At 35.2% G+C, this 8953-nt stretch overlaps 1 long non-coding RNA gene across 1 annotated transcript in view; it reads right to left on the bottom strand.

Annotated features, from left to right (window-relative positions):
* LOC125912411 (uncharacterized) overlaps window positions 1-8953 on the bottom strand; it is a 53687-nt gene continuing 44734 nt past the window's right edge. The window contains exon 3 of the long non-coding RNA XR_007454716.1: window positions 1-2370. This is a non-coding gene — a long non-coding RNA (uncharacterized LOC125912411). The remainder of the gene's footprint in view (window positions 2371-8953) is intronic.

Raw genomic sequence — 8953 nt, 5'->3', positions numbered from 1 at the left:
GGTCTGGAATCCTCTGTTCCCCTCCATCACATAAATTAGCTAACCTTAACTCCTAAGCTTCCTTCAGATCACAGCTCTAAATGTCACTTACTCTGGGAAGCCCTCCTTGAAAACTCTGTGTCAAGTTCCTCTGTCATATGCTTTTGTTTCTTTCAGAGTTCTAATGTCTTTCAAATATTTGATTTAATTTTTGAAGAATGTATTTCTCCCAATGAATAGGAACCATGTTTTTGCTGTATATACTGTGTTGTAAGCAACTAGAAGGTGCTTGAATACCTAAATGAAGGGACTCAGACAAAGCAGGCTAACTATAAGTGAATAATAAAGCCTGCAATCAGTCAATTACGGGAATTCAAAAAAGCAAACTTTCTTTTTTATTAACGGTAACTGTTTTATCCAGACACACTCCTTATTTCTGGGTAACTGCCTCTCCCTAGCCATCAGTGTGTACACAAAAGATAAAAACTTATTTAATATTTCCACTAATTGGAAAGTAAGAGTAATATAAATCTTTGCAACATTTATCGTTATATCATTAGCTTTCAGGTGCTTTAAACAACAAAAGAACACACTTTTACTGTTTCTATACTGTTAATTATTAATATCACAGTAATTAAAATGGGTCATAATGAATTTTTCAAACAAATTCATATCATAAATGATATAAAGTAAGGCTACAATATCCTCCCAGATTTATGACATTTTTTCTAAATACTTTAAAATACCTTCAGATGGCAAAGGTGCACACCTACCTGCCACAGTAAACCAAAAGTTGTTTATTGGACTTGGTTGGTATTGCACTCTAAGGATATGGTAAAATGTAGATTGCAAAAAACAATTCCAAATAATTGCATTCAACTCACTAATTCATTCAGTTACACAGAACATTTTGAACCCACTTAATGTTACAGACTGAATTGTGCCCTCACTCCCATCATATACTGAAGCCCTAACCCCAAGTATTCAGATTGTGACTATACTTAGAGACAAGGCCTTTAAACAGGTAACTAAAATGAGGCAGTTAGGGTAAGTCTTAATCCAAGTTGACTGGTGTCTTTAAAAGGAGGGATTAGGACATACAGAGAGACAACAAGGATGTATGCAGAGAGAAAATGCCATGTAAGTACACAGCAAGAAAATGGCCATCTAAAGCCAAGGAGAGAGGCCTCGGGAGAAACCAAACCTCCCTTGGACTTCCAGCCCTCAAAACCGTAAGAAAATAAATTTCTGTTGTTTAAGCCACCCAGTCCATGATATGTTCTTATGGCAGCCCTAGTAGACGAATACACTTATCTTATACTGTATTTGAAGGATCCATTGTAATATATGTGAATAACTAGTTATTTTTGCCCTATGAATACACCAAACTGAGGTTACCTCCGCCGTGCTTTACACTAAATGTTGGGGCTTAAAAAAAGGAGTATCTGTTTGGGCATATGAGCACCCTTGCCTAAGAAAAAATTTGGTCCTGCCTACTCTTATTATTGCACCCCACGCAGCAGAGATATATTTCTACCTAGATATCGACAGCAATTTCCTTAATGGTCAGAAGAGAACAACTCAGCTATTATTACCTGATATATTAAACATATGGATCTCTTTTGAGTCCATAATATAAAAAGCTTTACATAAGAAGTCCCTGTAAATGACCTTAATTAAAACAGTTTGCTAACTGTCCTTTTCTGTGGCTGAGAAAATTGTGAACTAGTGGTCAAAACTGTAAATGTGCTTTGGAAAAATTGAGACTTTTCAAAAACAGACTGCCAGAATTTCTTCCCTAGAGTTTCTGATTCAACTTTGCTATAGTTTTCCATTTTCCATAGTAGCTCTAATATGTAGTCAGAATCATCTAAAACAGGTTTCTCAACCATGTCTACACCTGGAGACCTTTTAAAAACTACTGACACTTAGTCTCCTTCTGAAGAATTTAGGAATGTGGCTCTGGCACTGTTAGTTTTAAATATATATATTTAAAGAATTATTAAAAGAATACACATATATATTAAAGAAACTCCTAGGGAGCTAAAGGTGCAACCATGATTGAAAAACATAGTGTGGAATCCAGGTAGCATATGACTATATGTTGTGATTAATGTGAGGCATGTGCAACTGAATATTGGTATGTATGAATGATTATTGAAAGATATATTATCACATTCCACTGAACATATTTTCCTTAGTAGTAAAGACAGAGTAAATAATACTATATACTGTAGCATGTCTTCATTATGAAAGGCAACTGTGTGCCTTCAATTATCTAAGTAGAAAAGGAAATGAGAACATCAACAAAACACAGCAAACAGAATTCAACAATACATTAAAAAGTATACACACCGTGACCACGGGGCGGTGGCAGGGGATGGTTTATTTCTGGAATGCAAGGATAGTTTAACATAAGACAATCAATCAGTGTAATATACATTAACAAAAAATAAGGATGAAAACAACATGATCATCTCAGTTGATGCAGAAAAAAACATTTGAAAAAATTCAACATTATTTCATGATAAAAACATTCAATGAACTAGGAATAGAATGAAATGACCTCAACATAATAAAGGCAATATATGGAAAGCCCAGAATTTACATTGCACTAAAGGGCAAAAGACAGAAACCTTTCCTCGAAGATCAGAAACAAGACAAGGATGCCCATTTTTGTTGTATCTATTTACAGAGTACTGAAATTCCTATCCAGAGCAACTAGGCAAGACACAGAAATAAAAGGCATTCAATTTAGAAAGAAAGGAAGTTATCTTTGTTTGCAGATGACATGATCTTATAGGCAGAAAATTCTAAAGATGCCACAAAAAACCTGTCAGAAATAAATGAATTCAGCAAAGTTGCAGCATTCAAAAATCAACATACCCCCTACCTTACACCACTTAACAACAATTAACTCAAAATGGATTTAAGACTTGAATGTAAGTAAGACCTGAAAACATGAAACTCCTAGAAATAAACACGGTATTGACATGGGTATTGGCAAAGGCTTTTTTTTTTTTAATTTTTTTTAATGTTTATTTATATTTGACAGAGAGAGAGAGAGAGAGACAGGGCACTAGTAGGGGAGGGGCAGAGAGAGGGAGACACAGAATCTGAAGCAGGCTCCAGGCTCCGGGCTGTCAGCACAGAGCCCAACGCGGGGCTCGAACCCACAGACTGCGAGATCATGACCTGAGCCAAAGTCAGACGCTCAACCGACTGAGCCACCCAGGCACCCCAAGGGCTTTTTGAATATGACACCTTAACAAGCAACAAAATAGAAAGAGGGATTACATCAAATTAAAAGGCTTCTGTAAAGCAAAAGAAACAATCAAAAAGTAAAAAGACACCCTATAGAATGGGAAAAAAATATTTCCAAACCATAAATATAAAAAGGGATTAACACCTCAAACGTATAAACGTACAACTGAATAGCTGGAAAACAAATAATACAATTAGAAATGGGGCAAAGGATCTGAATAGACATTTTTCTTAAAAGATATATGAATGGCCAACAGGTACATGAAAAGATGCTCAATACCACTAGTGAGTAGAGGTATGCAAATCAAAACCACAATGAGAGAGGGGTGCCTGGATGGTTCAGTCAGTTACGTATCTGACTTCAGCTCAGGTCATGATCTCCTGGTTAGAGGGTTCGAGCCCCATGTCGGGCTCTCTTCTGTCAGCACGAAGCCCACTTTGAATCCTCTGTCTCCCCCTCTCTCTGCCCCTACCCCATGCACACGCATGTGCTCTCTCTCAAAAATAAATGAACATTAAACAAAAATTTTAAAAACCACATGAGGTATCACCTCAGTCCTGTTAGGATGGTCATGGTCAAAAAGACAAGTAACAAATGCTGATAAAGACATAGAGAAAAGGAACCCCTGTATACTGGTGGTGGAAATGTAACTGGCCTAGCCACTACGGAAAACAGCATTTTGTTCCTCAAAAAATAGACCTACCCTAGGATCCAGCAATTCCTGGGCATTTACCCAAAGAAAACAAAAACACTAACTTGAAAAGATATCTGCTACCTATGTTCATAGCAGATTATTTACAATAACTAAGACATAGAAACAACCTAAGTGTCCAATGAGAGACGAACAGATGAAGAAGTGGTAAATATATACAACAGAATATTATTCAGCTGTAAAAAAATGAGGAAATCCTGCCATTTACAACACGGGTGGACCCTGAAGGCATTATACTACGTGAAGTCAGTCAGAGAAATGTATGACCTCATCTACATGTGGAATCTAAAAGGAGAAGAAACCCCACAAATTCATGAAGAGACCAAATTTATGGTTACCACAGGTGAGGTGGTGGTGGGAGGAGGGTACTGGAGAAAGGTGGCTAAAAAATACAACTTCCAATTACAAGATAAGTACTACAGACAGAAGGTACAACATGACGACTATAGTTAACACCACCTTAAGACATACAGGAATGGTGTTAAGAGAGTAAACCCTAAGAGTTCTCATCACAAGGGAAAAAATTCTTTCTTATTTTTTGCTTTTTCTATTTTATCTATATGATGATGGATGCTAACTAAACTAATGGCAGTAATCATTTAACAATGCAGCTGACCCTTGAACAACACAGGTTTGAACTGTGTGGGCCCAGTTATAAGCAGATTTTTCACAGGACAATATTGTAAATGTATTTTCTCTTCCTCATGATTTTCCTAATAACATTCTCTTTTCTGTAGCTTATTTTATCGTAAGAATGGTACCTAACACGTGTCACACAAAATGTGTGTTAATCAACTCTCCATGTTACCGGTAAGTCTTCCGATCAACAGTTGGCTATTAGAATTAAGTTGCTGGGGAGTCAAAAGGTATATACATGGATTTCTACTGTGGACAGGGTCAGCACCCCTCACTCCCACGTTATTCAAGGATCAACTGGATATGTAAGTAAAACCATTATGCTGCACACCTTAAGTTTATATAGTGATGCATGCAAATTATATCTCAATAAAACTAAGAAAAAATTGAAAATAACAATAGAGGGGGGAAAAAACAACATCCAAAGGTTGACTGCATTTCTCAAAATAAACAATGACCAATCTGAAAAAAAAACACTTAAAATGATACCATTTAAAAAAGCATCAAAAAGAATACAGTATTTAGGAATAAACCTAATCAAAGAGGCTAAAGACTTACTACTGAAAAAACTACATTGCCAAAAGAAATTGAAGATGATAAAAATAAAAGACATCCAGTGTTCATGGATTAGGAGACTTAATAACATTAAAATATTAATACTACTCGAGGTAGATTTAATCCAATCCTTATCAATATCCCAATGGCATTTTTGCAGACAAAAAATTTCATTCTAAAACTTACATGGAATTTCAAGGGACCTTAAATAGCAAAAACAATCTTGAAAAAGAAGAACAAAGTTACAAGTCACACTTACTGATTTTAAAACTTACACAAAGCTACAGTAATCAAAACAGTGTGGTAGTGGTACAGACTACACTCCCACATATAAGATCATACGATTTTTTGACAAGGATGTCAAGAACATTCCAAAGGGACAGACAGTCTTCTCAAAAAATAACGCTGAGAAATCTGAATTAACATGAAAAAGAATGAACTCTTGGACTCTTACTTTCAAATGTTCAATCAATATCATATACCTGGAATAAATACCACCTGCTTGTACTATATAATTGTTTTTACACATTATTTGGTTCAATTTGCTAATATTTTCTTGAGAATTTTTTGCGTCTAAGGTTAGAGATGTTAAGTCTACAGTTTTCTTGTTTTTGTACTTTCTCTGCCTGGTTTTGGCATCAGTGTAATACTAGCTTCATAAAATGAAACGGAAAGTGTTCCCTCTTCCATTTTCTGGAAAAGATTAGATATAATTGGTGTTAATTCTTCTTAAATTTGTTTAAAATAATTCTCCAGTTTGGAATTTTCCAGTTAAACTTCCATCTTGGCCTAAAGATTTCTTTTCTGGAAGTTTCACAATTCTAAATTCAATGTCCTTACTAGTTATTGGTCTATTAAACATTAATTGTGTATTGAGTAAGTTGCAGTTGGTTGTGTTTTTAAGATATTGGGCCATTTCATACTAATTGTTAAATTTATGTCTGTAAAATTGTTCATAGTAAGCTCTTATCATCCCTGTAATATCTATAGGGTCTACAGTGATATCCACCATTACATTATTAAATAGGTAATTTTTATCTACTTTCTATCTTTATCAGCCCTGCTAGTTTATCGAGTTTATTGATTTTTCATACAAGTAGCTTTCCATTTCAGTGATTTTTCTCTCTTTAATTTCATTTATTTCTACTCTTAAATTTATTATTTTCATTTTCTGTTTACTTTGGGCTTAGTTTGCTTTTCATTCTCTATTATATGAAATCTTTCCCTTTTCGAATGTAACATTTTAACACTATAAATTTCTCAACATTGCTTCAGCTGCATTCCTTGTATTTTGTTATGTCGTATTTTCATTTCCATTAAATTTCTTTTTCTGAGAATTTTTAAGCCATGGATTATTTAGAAGCAGGTTTAATTTTCAATAGACAGATATTCTCCTATTACTGACCTGTAATTTGATTCCATTATGGTCAGAGAACACTCTATATGATTTAGATTCTTATACATTTCTTCAGGCTTGTTTCATTGCTGAAAGGGGTTGTCTATCTTCATGAGTGTTTCATGGGCACTCGATTAAAATGTGTATTCCTATGTGGTTAGGTAGAATGTTCTATATGTGTCATTTAGATCCTGTTGGTTTATCGTATTCAGATTTTTTATATTCTTGCTGGTTTTAGGTCTAATAGTTTTAGCAGGTGCTGAGAGGAGAATGGTAAAGTGTTCAATTATAACTGTGGATTTATCTCTTCCTTTTTCAACTTTATCTTCTTTTTTATTTTATTTTTTTAGTGTAGATTAGGACTCTATCATTTGGTATATACACATTTAGGATCATTATGTCTTCCTGGTAGACTGATGCTTTTATCATTATTTAATGTACCTCTTGGTCTCTAGTAATTTTTTCTATTCTGAAGTCAACTTAACAGAAATTAATGTATATACCATACAAATATTAAGTTAATATTTGTATGGTATATCCTTTTTCATCTTTTTATTTCCAGCCTACTTATGTCACTGAATTTGAAGTAAATTTCTTGTAAGCTACATATAATAGAGTTCTGTCTTTTATCTACTCTGTCATTTTCTTTTTTTTGATTGATACATTTATACCATTGACATTTAAAGTAATTTCCAACCTGCAAATTAAATGTTCCTATTTACTTGTGGCAGGTATGACAGTGTTAGAAGAGCCACTTAAAAACCAGAATAATGACTCAATATAGAGAACCTCACTAAACAGATACAAAAGGAATCAGACAAAACTTTATAAAACAGAACCAAATAAATATTCTGGTGCTGAACAACAATTAAAATGAAAAATTCATTAGTGTATTTCCAAAGGAGATCTGAGCAAGTAGAAGAGACTATCAGTGAACGTGAAAGTAGATCAATTGAAATTATATAGTCTGAGAAGTAGAAAGACTAAAGAATGAAGCAAAATGAGGCTAAGAGACCTGTGGACACCATCAAATGTGCCAATCTATTTATAATGAGAGATGAAGAAAGAGAGAAAGAGGTAGAAAGAATATTTCAACAAATAATGGACATATATATCCAAAATCTGATTAAAGACATGAAACTGAACAGCCAACAAATTCAACAAACTCCAAGAAAGATAAACTCCAAATAGATCCAGACTAAGTCACGTTAACATAAAATGGTCAAAACACAAACACAATGAATGAATAATTAAAGAAACAGGAGAGAAGTCATATACATTGGGCTGTAAGTAAGATTACAAGCTAATTTCTCAGGGTACCTGGGTGGCTCAGTCAGTTAAGTATTGGACTCTTGATTTCGCCTCAGGTCATGATCTCATTAGACCTCATTAGATCAAACCCTATGTAGGGCTCCACACTGGGCACGGAGCCTGCTTAAGATATTCTCTCTCTCAGGGGAGCCTGGGTGGCTCAGTCGGTTAAGCGTCCAACTTCAGCTCAGGTCATGATCTCACAGTCTGTGAGTTCGAGCCCCACGTCGGGCTCTGTGCTGACAGCTCAGAGCCTGGAGCCTGCTTCAGATGCTGTGTCTCCCTCTCTCTCTGCCCCTCCCGTGCTCATGCTCTGTCTCTCTCTGTCTCAAAAATAAATAAAAACATTAAAATAAATTAAAATAAAATAAAATAGTCATATTATAAAAAAAAAAGATATTCTCTCCCCCCCCCCCCCCCCCCCCCCCCCCCCCCTAAAAAATCCCCCCCCCCCTCCTCTTAAAAAAAAAAAAAAAAAAAAAAAAAAAAAGCTAATTTCTCATCCTATACCATGGAGGCCACAAAGCACTGACATAATAAAGTAGAGAAAGAGGGGCACCTGGGTGGCCTCTCGATTTTGGCTCAGGTCATAATCTCATGGTTTGTGAGATGGAGCCTCTTGCTGGGCTCTGCAGTGACAGAGTGGAGTCTGCTTAGGATTCACTCTCTTCCTCCCTCCCTCTCTGCCTCTCCCCTGCTCACACTTTCCCACTCTCTCTCAAAATAAATAAACTTAAAAAAAAGTGCTAAAAAAAAATTGACCAAAAATTCTATACCCAGCAAAATTATCCTAAAAAAAAAAAAAAGGAGGATTACAACAGTCTCAGATAAATAAAAGCTGAAGATAGTTGACCACTAGTAGACCTGCCCCACAAGAAATGTTAAAGGGAATCATTCAGCTACAATGAAAGGACATTATATCATAACTCAAAGCTATAAAAAAAATAACAATGATAAAGGCAACTACATGTGTAAACATAAAAGCCAGTACTACTGTATAAAGTAACTTAGGACAGTAACAACAAAACAGAAGAAGGATGGAGCTGTATAAGAACAGTTTTTACACTACTGATACAGAGCTGGTATTAATTCAAACTAG

Source organism: Panthera uncia (assembly GCF_023721935.1).
Source record: "Panthera uncia isolate 11264 chromosome C1 unlocalized genomic scaffold, Puncia_PCG_1.0 HiC_scaffold_4, whole genome shotgun sequence".
Taxonomy (NCBI): Eukaryota; Metazoa; Chordata; class Mammalia; order Carnivora; family Felidae; genus Panthera; species Panthera uncia.
This window is presented reverse-complemented; position numbering and strand designations above follow the sequence as displayed.